The sequence below is a fragment of the Elaeis guineensis genome, chromosome 16 (assembly GCF_000442705.2).
Source record: "Elaeis guineensis isolate ETL-2024a chromosome 16, EG11, whole genome shotgun sequence".
Taxonomy (NCBI): domain Eukaryota; kingdom Viridiplantae; phylum Streptophyta; class Magnoliopsida; order Arecales; family Arecaceae; genus Elaeis; species Elaeis guineensis.
In genome coordinates, this window is record NC_026008.2 from 47,024,211 (window position 1) to 47,038,393 (window position 14,183).

General features: G+C 33.1%; 1 long non-coding RNA gene across 1 annotated transcript; it reads right to left on the reverse strand.

The window, feature by feature from the left end:
• Positions 1-344: 344 nt before the first annotated feature.
• On the reverse strand, positions 345-1,733 carry LOC140854308 (uncharacterized). Its single transcript, XR_012137489.1, has 2 exons — positions 1,032-1,733; positions 345-932 (listed from the first exon to the last, which is right to left on the reverse strand). It is a non-coding gene; the product is annotated as an uncharacterized lncRNA (long non-coding RNA).
• Positions 1,734-14,183: the final 12,450 nt, after the last annotated feature.

Here is a 14,183-nt window from a genome sequence, read left to right on the forward strand (position 1 = left end):
AAAAGCATTCTCCTTGGCCCAAACTTTATTACAGTTTGCATGGTAATATAAGACATAGCATTATAGCAATGCTAATTCAATTTGCAATTAATAGTACGGCAACTCATGCGAACACATCAAATTAAAATATTTAATTTAAGAAAATTTAGGGAGAAAAAGCTGCAAATTCTCTCTTGCTGTTTTGTACTAATAACCATGTAGCACACATATAAAGGCTTGCTTCATAATCTCTCCTATTGCGTGCATTGGAGAGAGGTTCTAACCAGTTCAAAACCAGATAGCAGCCATCTCATTGTATTTCAAAAGATAAAATAGAAGAGAGAGAAAGAGAGAGGAGATCCATGAAAAAAAATCACTTTATTTATACGAAACTAGTTTCTAACATGAATATTAAAATGGAAGAACTAGCATTACCAACATGACTCGAAAGAAAGACTAATATACTAGAGGAAATAAAAACTTCTCTAACCAATCCAGACACCAAACAGTTTGATCCTTTTTTTCTCCATCTTTTCCTCTTCTATGTGAGTCAGAGAGGATGTATTTCTATTAGTCTCCCCCTTCTTCTCTCCGGTTTGAGTCAAAGAGGTGTAAATGCTATATATATGATTTTTGTATTGAATATCAATCAAAAAATACGTATTTCCCAGGCTCCAGCATTTGTAGAAGACAATCATATCATCTGGCTGCAGGCCCTTTTGTTTTACAAATTTAGGCCATCCTGCAGAAAGCAAACGACGTGTTGTATTGTAAATACGTTGGCCTTTTATGCATTTATTGTGGTAGAATAAATATTGAAATTCCCATGCTTCGCCATCCCGATCAGAAAATCTGACTTTTTTTGACATGCATGGGAACTCATGCTCGGCAACTTTCGGTATCAGGAATTTTTTCATATCACTTGGCGTTAAAATCTTCACCAATATCTTCTCCTGTGTCATATCAAAATTTATTCGGAAAAATTAATATGAAAAGATGGAAGAAGAGCGCAAATTAGATGTATAAAAGAGAGCGTGAGAGAGAGTATTTACCATGCTTAGATGTGAAAAATTACGGACACGAACTCCACCGAGTTTTTGTTGATGAAAGAGAAGGCGTGATTCGAAAAGAGAAGTGGAGGTTGTTGATGGAGGAGAGGGTGTGATTTATAGAGTAAAGGAGCAAGGAAACGCGAGTTATGATAGGAGTAGGACTCTTTTTTTTGTAAAGACAAATTTCACATAAAAAGGAAAGGGGACGTTCTACCAGAAAAGGAAAAAAAAAACCCTAATATATGGAAACATTGCCGCCCTACGTTTTGAGTAGAACTTCTACGCGCTCTCGGATTTCCTCTGTTCTTCGTTCCCAATGTAGAAACCGGTTTTAAAGCAGTCAGACCGGCCTGTAAACGCCCAGCCTCGCACGTGAGACCTCGCCCGAAACAAAGGTAATGGACGCTTCATCTCTCCTCCCAGCTTTCTCACCATCCTAAGGTTGCCATTGCTGCCTGGATCAGGATCGACTGACCGTCAGATTTGGTTGAACAGGGCCTCCCCTGTCTTCATTTTCTTCTTTTTCCCGTCCGGCCGACCACCATTGCCGTGGGTCATTGCCACAGCCTCCACCATCGAGGGGTTGCCGTGGGTCGCCAGCCTTGTCCTTTGAGAAGGGAGAGATGAGCTCTCCCCTGTTTTAAGGGAGAAGAATTAGTGTTTTTCTCTCTTCTGCCTCTTGGTCTCTCTCTTCTTCACTCTTTTTTCTCCCTACTCTGTCCCTTTCTCTCTACTCGTTATCCTGGTTATTGGTAAAGCTCACTCTTTTTAGCAATGGCTGTCACGGTGCCACTTCGTTATCCCGATAAAAAAAAAAAAAAAAAAGGGTGGCGCAGTTGCATCCTTTTCTCCGGAAAAGGTTATTTTTAGGACAACAATCAAACTATAAATATTACATTGAAAATATATATATATATATATATATATATATAGAAAAAAATCACTAAAAGATGGTATGGCTATTACCTGTTTGGATCTATTTTCGTATCTGAATCAATTCTGATATGGATATAAATTTTTAATATCCATATCCGTATTTGCATCCATAAAAAAAATGAATATTAATATGAATAGACAACTATCCGATCCATTTCCAAATATTTAAATTTATATATAACCTATATAATTTTATATAATATTTTTTTTAAAAAAATACACAACTAGATAAACATATTATTAACTTGAATTATCACCTATTTAGTAATATCTTTGATTATATAATCATAAAATTTAATTATCTAAGTAATATTCATAATTATATTTATATTTTTAGTATCCGTATACGATTAGAATAAATAAAGATATGAATTTTTACATCCGAATAATATCTATATCTGTATTTGTATTCATCAAATAAAATAAATATGACGTGGATATGATGATATTTCATCCGATTTCAATCATGTTGGATGTTCGTAATGGTTGACAAGTGGAACTAGTTTTTTTTAATGATAGCCAAATAGAAATAGTTCCTCTAATTGAAGCTTTTCTTGAGATGATACGATGAAGCTTGTGGATGGCAAAGGTGAATTTAGAGGTTTTAGTTACGATTAATTTCCTTAAAAAAACTTATAGAGCGGGATGATGCAGTGGTTAAAGTTTTTGGAAAGTTCTTGTAATAACAATCTTGATGCCGAATTCGAGGAATGAGATAACCAAAAAAAGTTATTCCAGAACGTAGCTTAATGGTTTTGCTCCCTTCTTTTTTTTTTTCTTCATGAAATGTGACAGACACATGCCCAGGCTTAGATTGAAGATGGAGAGGTTCTAAATTTACAATCAGATAGCAGCAAACCCATCATACCTCAGGTAAAACAGAAGAGATAGAGAAAGAGAGAAAGAAGAAGATGATGCCGGGCGGATGGGATTTTTGAGAGGAGAGGAGGGCCAATGGATGGGGTTGGGAGGGGAGGAAGAGGGCTGATGTGTAGGGGGCTTGGGAGGTGAGGAGGGCCGGTCATGAATTTGGGGAAAGAGGAGGATGGAGGGGTTGGGTTTGGGAGGAGAGGAGGATGGCGGCCGAAATGAGGGTTTGGGAGGAGACGAGGATGGTAGCCGATAGAGGTTTTTGGGACTCAAAAGAGAACATTGGTTTGGGAGGAGAGGAGACAGCGCTCGTGGGGCAGGGAGGGTTCAGATGAGACGAGGATGGTGGCCGGAGAGGAAAAAAAAAGGAGAAAAAAAGATGAGGCATGCATTTAAAAAAAGTAGAAAGTGATCAGAAGACGAAGGCCACGAGGATGGTGATCAGTAGAAAGTGATCAGAAGACGGAGGCCACGAGGATGGATGGTGTTTTGGAAGAGATGAGGATGATGGCCGAAGATAGAGAAGAACAGGAGAGAAAAAAAGAGGAGGCGTGGGTTTGGAGAGAGGGGCACGGGTTTGTGAAAATGAATTTTAAAAAAAAGAGAGGAAAAGAGATGGGAGGAGGGGGGCATGGGTGTAGTCTCACGCCGTATCCCATTTAAAGCTTTCTCTCTTTTCTTTTAAACAACGCGGTATCAGTTAAACAGTAGCCAAACATCCTCTGTTAGCTTTTAAGCTATACTTTTAGATGCACACCAATCTAAAAAATAGAAAACCAACCAGATATAGACTGGGCTAGTCCAATCAAGAAAATCAATCTGAATTAGATTTATATCCCCAAATGCTGAGGAGTTTTTGGAATGGATAGGAAAAAAAAAACTTATATTTTTACCTAATCTAATAGTCATGTAATGACCTTAATAATTTACAATAAGTAAAAACAACATTTCATATAAATTAAATAGAAGCATTATGCTCCGATGGTTGGATGCTAATCCTAGATATTACAATTTATTTTAGCAAACTTTTTACCTTAGAAATAAAACACCTTTATATACTAAATATTTGGATTTAGCAAACTTTTTACCTTAAAGAAAAACACCTTTATGTACTAAATATTTGGATCTGGATCTGATCTGATCAAGAAACCAGTATCCGAATCCAACCCATATCTGATATTTTATTTGATTGCCAATCTTGTAGATAATGCTGGAGTTATTGTCAATCCAAAGGGAGAGATGAAAGGTGAAAAATTGATCTCATTTAATTATAGTGCTTTGTGTGCGTTGTGTGTGTGCGTCCTTGTTCTAAAGGCTAACCTGATCTCTCGTTTGTCACTGTACTGATTCTTCTGTAAATATCATTTTTTATCAGAATTATATTTAGCTGAACGGTTGTATTGTGGCTTTGCAGGTTCTGCCATCACAGGTCCTATTGGGAAGGAATGTGCTGATTTGTGGCCTAGGATTGCGAGTGCGGCCAATGCCATTGTGTAATAATGAGGCTAGTTACATCACTTATGTAGATTCTTGGCTTGATTGTTACGGGAAAAAAAAAAAAAAAAAGGTTGAGGAAATTTGTTTCAGTACCGTTATTTTGATTCAGGGACGCAAGTTTTGAAGGGTTAATTCCTTGCGGCCATTTATTGTTCTTAATCCGAATCTCCTGTTGTGCGCAATTTGTTATTTTAGATCAGTTGCTTGTGATTCTCTCCGCTGCAGAATAGTGGATGTGTGAGTCAAAAGTGATTCTTTTTTTATTTTTTTGGTAGAAATGTATAATCTACATCATTGTAAATAAAGTCTGTACAAGAAAGAAAGCCTTGGAGTCATGCACAATTCAAAAGTGAAGCAAAAAAGGAGGAAAGTATAATAACAGAAGCAAGAAAGGAACAAGCCTGTAGGACCATAAATCTGTGGTGAGAAGCCTGTGACTGCATATGTGCCCCACGATATAAGATCTGAAAGTACGTGGATCCATTCTGCAATATGTTTAACCATCGTGTGTATATAGATTTAAGCATACAAGGAAGGAGCACTATAGATGGCACTCCAGCTTGTTCCGGTTGCGGTCCGATGCTTGCCGGACGGCTGTGGAAAGAGAAGGAGGGCATGGTGGGAAGAACAGTCCGCCTTTTATCAAATTTTTTTTTTTGTTTGTTTGTTTGATTGAACCAAAAATAAAAAATAAAAATTTTACTTCTAATCCTCTACAAAATTTTTGATTTTGATTCTAATTTTCTATAAAATTCAGGTTCAAAAATTTTTTTAAGAATCTCATACAGAAAGTTAGAATATAAAAATAAGTTATTCAATAATAAGTTCTCAAAAAATAAAAATAATAATTATCAATAAAATTTTTGAGCAGTCATTGATGATCTTTGTTAGAAAGAAACCAATACGGGATAAATCTGCCCCTCCGTCTCCACCTTTATGTCTCATCATACCTTTATGTTTTGATGCTCTAGGATGTCAGAACAGATGGATACATCTTACATCATATGACTAAGACAATCAGATCCAAATAATATGATCATTAGTAATCATGGGCTTCTTAACTATTCATTTAGAAACCAGATGGAAGATGCAGGTAATTAAGAAAAAAATCGTTATATTTGGTCTTCCTTATAAAAGTTTGGTCACGTTTATCAGAAAAAAAATACCAAATATACCAACACTATACAATACCGTCCAATTAAAAATGCAGCTCGTCCAATTAAAGTTGGGAGGATCCAACGTTGGCAGAATAATCAGACAGTATGTTCAGCAACTTTATTTATATATTTGATTGTAGTTCTTTTGATATGTATGAATTCTCACTTTAGCAATTGTTAGTGGCTCCAGTTAAAATCAAACATATATTGAGGCTGTGATATGGCTAACTTCATGCTTTCATGTGCTTATCATAGTGTAGACGATCAATTTAATTGTTTGCCATCAATTTGTTGAAAAGAGCCTAGGACAAAATCCCATGCAAGGTGAAATATATATTGTGATGAAAGATATGAGAAGTAAAGAGAGAAGAAAAATCACATTGATAAGTTATATGGTTCGGCAGTGTGCCTACTCCATGGGCGAGGACAGAGTAAAAGAATTTCACTATAATAAAATAAAGTACAAAAATAATGGTTATCTCTCAAATCCAAAATCTCAATATACCTAAATCTCACACAAAAGAAAAGTTCTCAAGTCTAAAACTCTTGCTTTCTTACTTTTTTGTAGATAGTGGTATATAATAGAAATATATATATAATAAGAGAAGAGAAATCAGAAGAAAATATTCAAAAAAATAGTACCGTCGGTTGTGATCGATTTTCTTGATAGATTTTCTTAATTGCCAAACTCATACTACTGATTATGATTGATTCTCTTGATAGATTTTTTCAATTATTAAAATCATAGTTGATCCTTGATCATTGAAATCTTGGCTTGATTTTATCATTTCTTTCCCTTTTGATTTGATTCTATAAGATCAATATGATTTGAATTATTCTGCCAAATTGATTATTCTGTCAAATTTTAGATCAAAATTTTTTTGATTAGAAAAAATAAATTTTATTTTTCATCATGAATATTCTTTTAATGTCATTTTTTGTTGTTAAATTTTTTAGATGGAAATTTTTTGGTAAGAAAAATCTAAAATTAATTTTTTATGAAATTGTAATTAAAAATATAGTTAATTATTAGCGACATAAAATAAATTTTCCTCACAAATACTCTTTAAATTTTTTTTTTACAAAAATTATTGGTGATAAAATAAAATTTATGTTGCTAATAAATTTATTAATGACTAAATTTTTTATTTTCATTGCCAATAATTTTTTTTGTAAAATTTTTTAGTGAAAAATTTTTTTTAGTAAAATTTTTTTTGGCAAAAATTATTGGCAATGAAAATAAAATTTTTATTGCTAACAAATTTATTAGTGATGAATTTTTTTATTGCCAATAATTTTTTTGGAAAAAAATTTTTTATAGAAAAAAAATTTTTAGTGAGAAATTTTTTTTGATGGAAATTATTGGTGACAAAAATTAAATTTTTATTACTAACAGCATTATTAATGATGAAATTTTACTTTTTCATCGTAAATAAATTTTTTTAAGAGGAAATTCTTTTAGAGAGAAAATTTTTTAGTGGAGAAATTTTTTTGGTGAAAATTATTGATGATAAAAATTAAATTTTTGTTGCTAATAGTATTATTAATGATGAAATTTTATTTTTCATTGCAAATATTTTTTTTTGGAGAGAAATTTTTTTAGTGAAATTTTTTTTTGGTGAGAATTTTTGATGATGAAAATAATTTTTTGTTGCTAATAATTATATTAGCGATGAAAATTTTTATTGCTAATAGTTTTACATTCAATGTATATCAACTCGACGTCTCTTCATGCGAAATCCTCTTCTCTCCCTCTCCCCCTCTCCCCTCTCCTCTCTCCTCTCTCCCTCTCCCCTCTTCTCTCTTCGTGCTCTCGTTGAGCACTCCCCTCTCCCCTCTCCTCTCTCCCTCTCCCCTCTGCCTCTCCATGCTCTCGCCCCCCCTCTCTTTCCGCCGACGAGCCCATCTCCATTGTCGTCGCCACCGTCCGCCATCCACGCTGTTGTCATTTGTCGGAGGTAAGGTATTCCAACCTTTTTTTTTTATATTGATTGGGTCACCGAGGGGCGAAGGGGGTTGCAGGGGGGCCGTGGACGGCCGGGGGTGAGGAGGGGGCCAGGGGGGTCTGCCGGTGGTGATGGGGTCGGCCGGTGGAGACGGGGTCAGGGGCCGGTCAGGGGTGAAACGAGGGCAGGGATGGGTTCGGAGGGCAGCCGAGGGCGAGACGGGGGTGAGGAGGGGGCCGTGGAAGGCCGACGGTGTTACAGGGCCGGGGAGGGGGTCGGTCGGTGGAGATAGGGTCGGGGGGCGATCGAGGGCGAAAAGGGGGCGGGGATGGGGTCGGGGGCGGGGACGAGGCTATGGGCGGCCGGCAGCACGACGGGGCTAGGGAGGGGGTCGGCCAGCGGAGATGGGGTCAGGAGGCAGCCGGGGGCGAAATGGGAGAGGGAGGGGGTCAGTGGCGCTAAGGGGCCGCGAAGTGGGTCTATCGGGGAGGGGATCCGTCGGTGTGGGGTGGGTGACAGTTGGGAGGGGGTCGGCCGGGGATGAGTGGGTGACGGTAAGGAGGGGGGTTGACCGAGGAGGGGAGGGTGACAGCGGGGAGGGAGGAAGGGAAGAGAGAAATGAGGGGGGAAAAATAAAAAAAATAAAAAAATATTAATCAAATATTTTATTATTTGATTAATAAAAATAAAATTTGAATCACGATTCGAAATGGATCGAGGTCGGAATCTAGATCAAGATCCTGATTCAGATTGGGATCCAAATCAGGATCTGAATTGGAATCTGGGTCGCGCGGGGTTAGAGAGGGCGATAGCATCATGGGGGGTGGCTTGCAAAGGGTAGGTGACGGTGGCGGCACCATGGGAATGGAGGTCGTGGGGGTCGAGTTCGGGCGATGCGGGGTATGTGACGGCACCGACGTCGTGGGAGTGGAGGCCGTGGGAGGCCGAGTCTGGAGCTTGTTTAGGAGAAAAAAATATTTTAAAAAAATATTTTTAGATAAAAAATATTTTTTTTAAAAAATAAAAAATAATTTATTATTTTTAGATAAAAAATATTTTAGAAAAAATAAAAAACCATCGGATCCTTGGGATTAGGTTTCGTGTTATTATTTTGCAATCTTTGTTCAATCTTCTCTTACAATAATGGTATGCGATATAATTCTATTCATTAAAATATAATTTATTTTTTACTATTATTGTTCAATATTATATTCATTTATATGTCAAGAATTACAGGTTTGATATCAGAAGACAGACGACGACATTCGTATTCGCAGTCTATCCTGAAGGCTGAGGTGCCTTCACTAATTTCTATTGCCGCACCAGCTCCGTCGCCAAAGGGTCCTGCACTGGTAGGTCCCAATGAGATGAGTTAGAGTAATATTATTATATTTTATATATAATAAAATTTAATTTTTTTATTTCGATAGCTATCATACTAATAATTTATTTATTGTTGTTTCAGGCCAATCTCCACCAGTAGTGCGGCGAGGGCGAGGTCCATCGAAGAACCTTACTCTAGAGCATTGGAGATGCGAGCACCCGGGACAGCATCTCTATATCGACATACCACCCAGCTACACCAGGCCCATTAGGGGATGGTGCGAGCCATGCTAGATGGAGCTGGACATCATATGCTACAGCTATGCCCCCATGACGCTTTTTGATTGGCGTCATGTTGTACCGGCTTAGAGAGAGATTTTCTACACCCAGTTACTGATGAAATAAATTATACTGTGAATATTTAATTAGCATGGTATTCTTCTAATATTTGTTATTGGCAGGATGTATTGATTTTGAAGAGGATCGCATGCGGCAAGCTGTGGACACTCATTTATCTTTACATTTCAAGAAGTATCGTCATTACATCCATCAGCATTGGTATCATGTGATGCAGGATGATGGGGTGGAGGCAGCATGGCAGCAGCCTTATGACAGCATCACTATGGATGATTGGACTATCATATGCCAACATTACGAGAATCTGGCATATCAGATTACACATCCAAACTTCTTTTTTTTAGAGTTTAATAATTGAATCATTTATTTTTAAATTCAGTTTGTTACCTACCAATTTGACTGCTAACTGTACAGAGAAGATGTGCGCAGAATGCTGCAAATCAGATGAGACAGACCGTACCACATTATGGGGGTTCGAGGTCGTTCGCTCGTCACATGGAGAGATGCTAAATATTTTTTATTTAATATATAATTTTCTAACTATTTAAAAATTTTTTAATTAATTATTCTTAAATTACAGAGAGATACTGAGAGTGGTGAGCTTTCTGGTAGAATTGATATCTACCAGTGGACCCACCAGCGACGGTCAGGGGGAGTGGACAACGAAAAGCCAGGAGCTCTTTGTAAATTTTTTTAATTATTTTTTTATTTATAATTTAATTTTTAATATGAAATTAAAATAACTATAACTTTAATTTTTAGAACTGTATGATAGACATCAGATCCCAGCCTACTTTTGAGGGCTCGACCGCACCCACAGAGGATGAGATCTGTGATCAGATGCTTGGTACGAGATCCTATTATGTTAGAAGTCTAGGGTATGGAATCACTTCTCTCTCATCCTCACGTTTGTCTAGGACTGATATCCATGCTGCATGCGATGCTCGATTGGTGGAGGTGCAGAAGCAGACAGAATAATAAGCTGATGAGTTGACTGCACACATCGATGAGTACCAACGGCTCCATATCTAGATAATAGAGCTGATGGTATAGATGGAACAGATGATGCAGCTGATGAGGCAGCAGCAGATCGGTCCGAGCTCGAGCGCTCCCCTTCTCCAACCCGTTCTCCTTCTGCAGATGCCGACACTTGACGATCTATTTGTGTAGTTTTTTATTTTTATTTTAGATCTCTTATAATTTTAATTTAATATAATAAAATGATAAAATTTATTTATAAATTTATTATATAAATTTTTTATTTTAATTTTTAATTTTTAATTTATAAAAAAATATTATAAATATAAATTAAATATATATATATATTCATAAATTATTTTAAAAGAATATCTATAAATTATTAGTGATGAAATTATTTTGACAAAATATTGATTGCCAAAAAATATATTAGTGACAAAAAATTGATCATAAATAATTTTTATTAATAAATTTAAAAATATTAAAATTTTATATTAAATTAATAATGATGAAAGTATTTTTGTTATAAATAATTTAAAATTTATAATCGATAAAAATTTATGTCAAAAATTAAAATATTTACGACATAAAATTTATGTATTAATAGTGATGAAAATATTTTCATCACAAATAATGATATTTAAGATAAAAAATTTACGTTACTAATATTTTTTTAAATTTAATTTTTATAATAATTTTTAATTAAATTAATAATGATGAAAATATTTTCATCATAAATAATATTTGTGATGAAAAATTTATATCACTAAATTTTTTTAAAATTTATTTTATATAAATTTTATTTAAATTAATAGTGACAAAATATTTTTATTGCTACTAATTTAATATTTATTAGTGATGAAAATTTACATAAAAAATTATGATATTTATGATAAAAATTTACATTACTAATACTTTTTTAAATTTAATTTTAATAACAAATTTTAATTAAATTAATAGTAACAAATAAAATTCATAGTATATAATTAATTTCATCATAAATTATCTTTTTTATGACTAAAATTTTTATCATGAATAGTTTTACTGTAAAATAATAATGAAATTTTTTATTAGTAATATCAATTATTTATGATGAAAATTTTTCTATCGTAAAATATTATCAATGACGTGATTATTTACGACTATATATTAGCGATGAAAATTTTATCACTAATAAATATTAGTGATAAAAATCAGTTATTAGTGATGAATTTTTTTCATCATTAATATCTTATTTTGTTGTAGTGTGAAATATTTGATCTCTAGCCAAACAGATAGCGCTCGGACTATCATAACGAACAACAGTCACGTACTATAAGAAAAGAGAGTTTTTGTGACTAATTTTTTTGCAACAAAAAAAATTTCTATCACAAATAAAATTATTTACGATGTTTTAAAATTTTTGCCACTAATAAAAACTATTTACGATGATATTACATTTTCATCGCAAATAAATAATATTAGCGATGAAAAAAATTTCATCATAAATACATCTAATTTGTGATGATTATTTTTTTATAAATAATAAAATATTATTTTAATTTTAAATTTTTAAATATTATCGATGAAAAGCTTTTCATCGTAAATAATACAAGTGTTTGCGATGAAAGAGGTTTTCCATCGTAAATATCTATTATTTACGATAAAAATTTTCATCACTAATATTTCAAGAAAAATAAAATTTTTAAATTTTAAATATTAAAGATTATTTATGATGTAATTTTTTATCACAAATAATTACCTTATTTGCGATGAAAATATCTTTTATGTCGCAAATAAAAATTATTAACTGTAAAAATTTCATCTATAATATTTAAAAAAAATTAAAATTTAAAAATTTTTATCATAGATAATAAAATATTTATGATGGAAATATATTTTTTATTGCCAAATACTAATCATTTACGATGAATCTTTTTCATCGCTAATATGTAAAAAATAAAAAAAATTAAAAATTTAAAAACTCCATGATTAGTGATGAAATAATTTTCATCATAAATAATTTACATATTTATGATGAATAATTTTATTACATCGCAAATTCAAAAATTTTGATGATAAAAATATTTCATCGCTAATAATAAAAAAAATGAAAAAATTAAAAATTTAAAAAATATAAATTATTTATGATGAAATGTTACATCGTAAATAATCCCATATTTATGATAAAATTTTTATTTTCCATCGTAAAATTGTTGATTATTTATGAAAAATATTTTTATCACTAATATGTCAAAAATAAAAATTTTTAATTTTTAAAAACTAGACTATTAGCGATGAAAATATTTTCATCGTAAATAATCAAGGGTTTTGTGACAAAAATAGATTTCCATTGCTAATAATCCTATTTTTATGAATGAAACTTTTGCGTCGCTAATATTTAAAAAGTTTTAAAAATTTAAAAATAAAAGATTAGTTGTGATAAAAAGGTTATGTCGTAAATAATCATATTTGCGATGAATTTTCACTTATCCGTCACAAAATCCTTAATGATTTATGATAAAAATTTTTCATCGCTAATATGTGAAAATAAAAATTTTAAAATTTTAAAAACTCAATTATTAGCGATGAAAAAATATATTTCCCTCGCTAATATAATTTTTACGATGAAAATATTTTATCATTAATATTTAAAAAATTTTAAAATTTAAAAATAACAGATTAGTTACGATGAAAATATTATATCATAAATAATATGTACTTACGACGAAAATAACATATTAGATAAGCAAATTGAAATAAAGTCACCTGATATGCATCCTAGACAATGTGATCTAGTTTAAGTAATTTTTTATTGAAAGATTTGGATTCCAATTCTAAACTCATTCTCAAATAAATATCAAATAGTACTGTTCATTCAATCCTAAATAAAACTAAACTTATATCTTTAAATCTTTTTTTTACGTTTATGTTGGTTGCCCATCTTATATTATAACTTCATAATCATAGTCTAAAATATAAGTGAATTCTGACATGATAAAATGACGTATGAATCGTTGAGGTACCTATAGTGAGATCTTTAGAGGCAAGGACCATGCATGAATACTTGAGGTACCTATCGTGAAATCTTTAGAGGCCAGTAAGGATTATAAAGTATTTATCCTTTCAAACCAATATATACATGTTTAGATCTGATTAAATCAAAACTGGGCAACAAAAATCTTATATCAATGATCCAAATCATTGGATGTAATCTACTATTTCAAAACTGCTTATATACAAAAATATTATATGATTTGAAAATCCCTAATCTATGCATCAAATGATCAAAAAATTATATCTAATTTAATTTTATTTGGACTATTCAATTTTTGACTCATAGATACGTAAGTTAAGGATTAGAAATCATATGATTTTTTATGTGCAAGCAGCTTTGAGATATTAGATCACATTCAACGGCTTGAATCATTGATTTAGAACTTCTATTACAGAATTTTAATATGATCATATCTGAGTCCAAATACTGCCGATCTGATTCAAACTTGGCTACATACATACATACATACATACATACATACATACATACATACATATATATATATATATAAACTTTCTTTTTTCAGTAATGTTTAGTGATGAAAATATTTTTTCGTCGCTAATAACATAATTAACGATGCAAAGCTTTTCATCGCAAATATTTTTTTTGGTGGAAAAATTTTTTTAGTGAAAAAAATTTTTTTTGGTGGAAACTGTTAGCGACGAAATTTTTTCGTTGTTAATAACATTATTAGCGATCCAATTTTTTTCTTTCGTTGCAAATAATATTTTTTATGCAATTATTAGCGATAAAAATAAATTATTAGTGACAAAAATTTTCGTCGCTAATAGGTCACGTCCTGTCAAGTCCCATCTTGTAACCCATTTTCTTCCCCTCCCCCTCCCGATTTTGCACGAAAGTGGTCCCCCCTTCCCCTCTCTGCTCTCCCCGCCGTCCAGGCATCGTCACTGTCCGCCGTCGCCATCGCCATCTGTCGGTAAGGAAAGGTCTTTTTTTTTTTGGTGTTTTCTCGGGCCACCGGTGGGCCGTCGGGGATGGGGGAGATGCCGGCGGGGATGGGGCCGGGTCGGGCCGAGTCGGCGATGCCTGC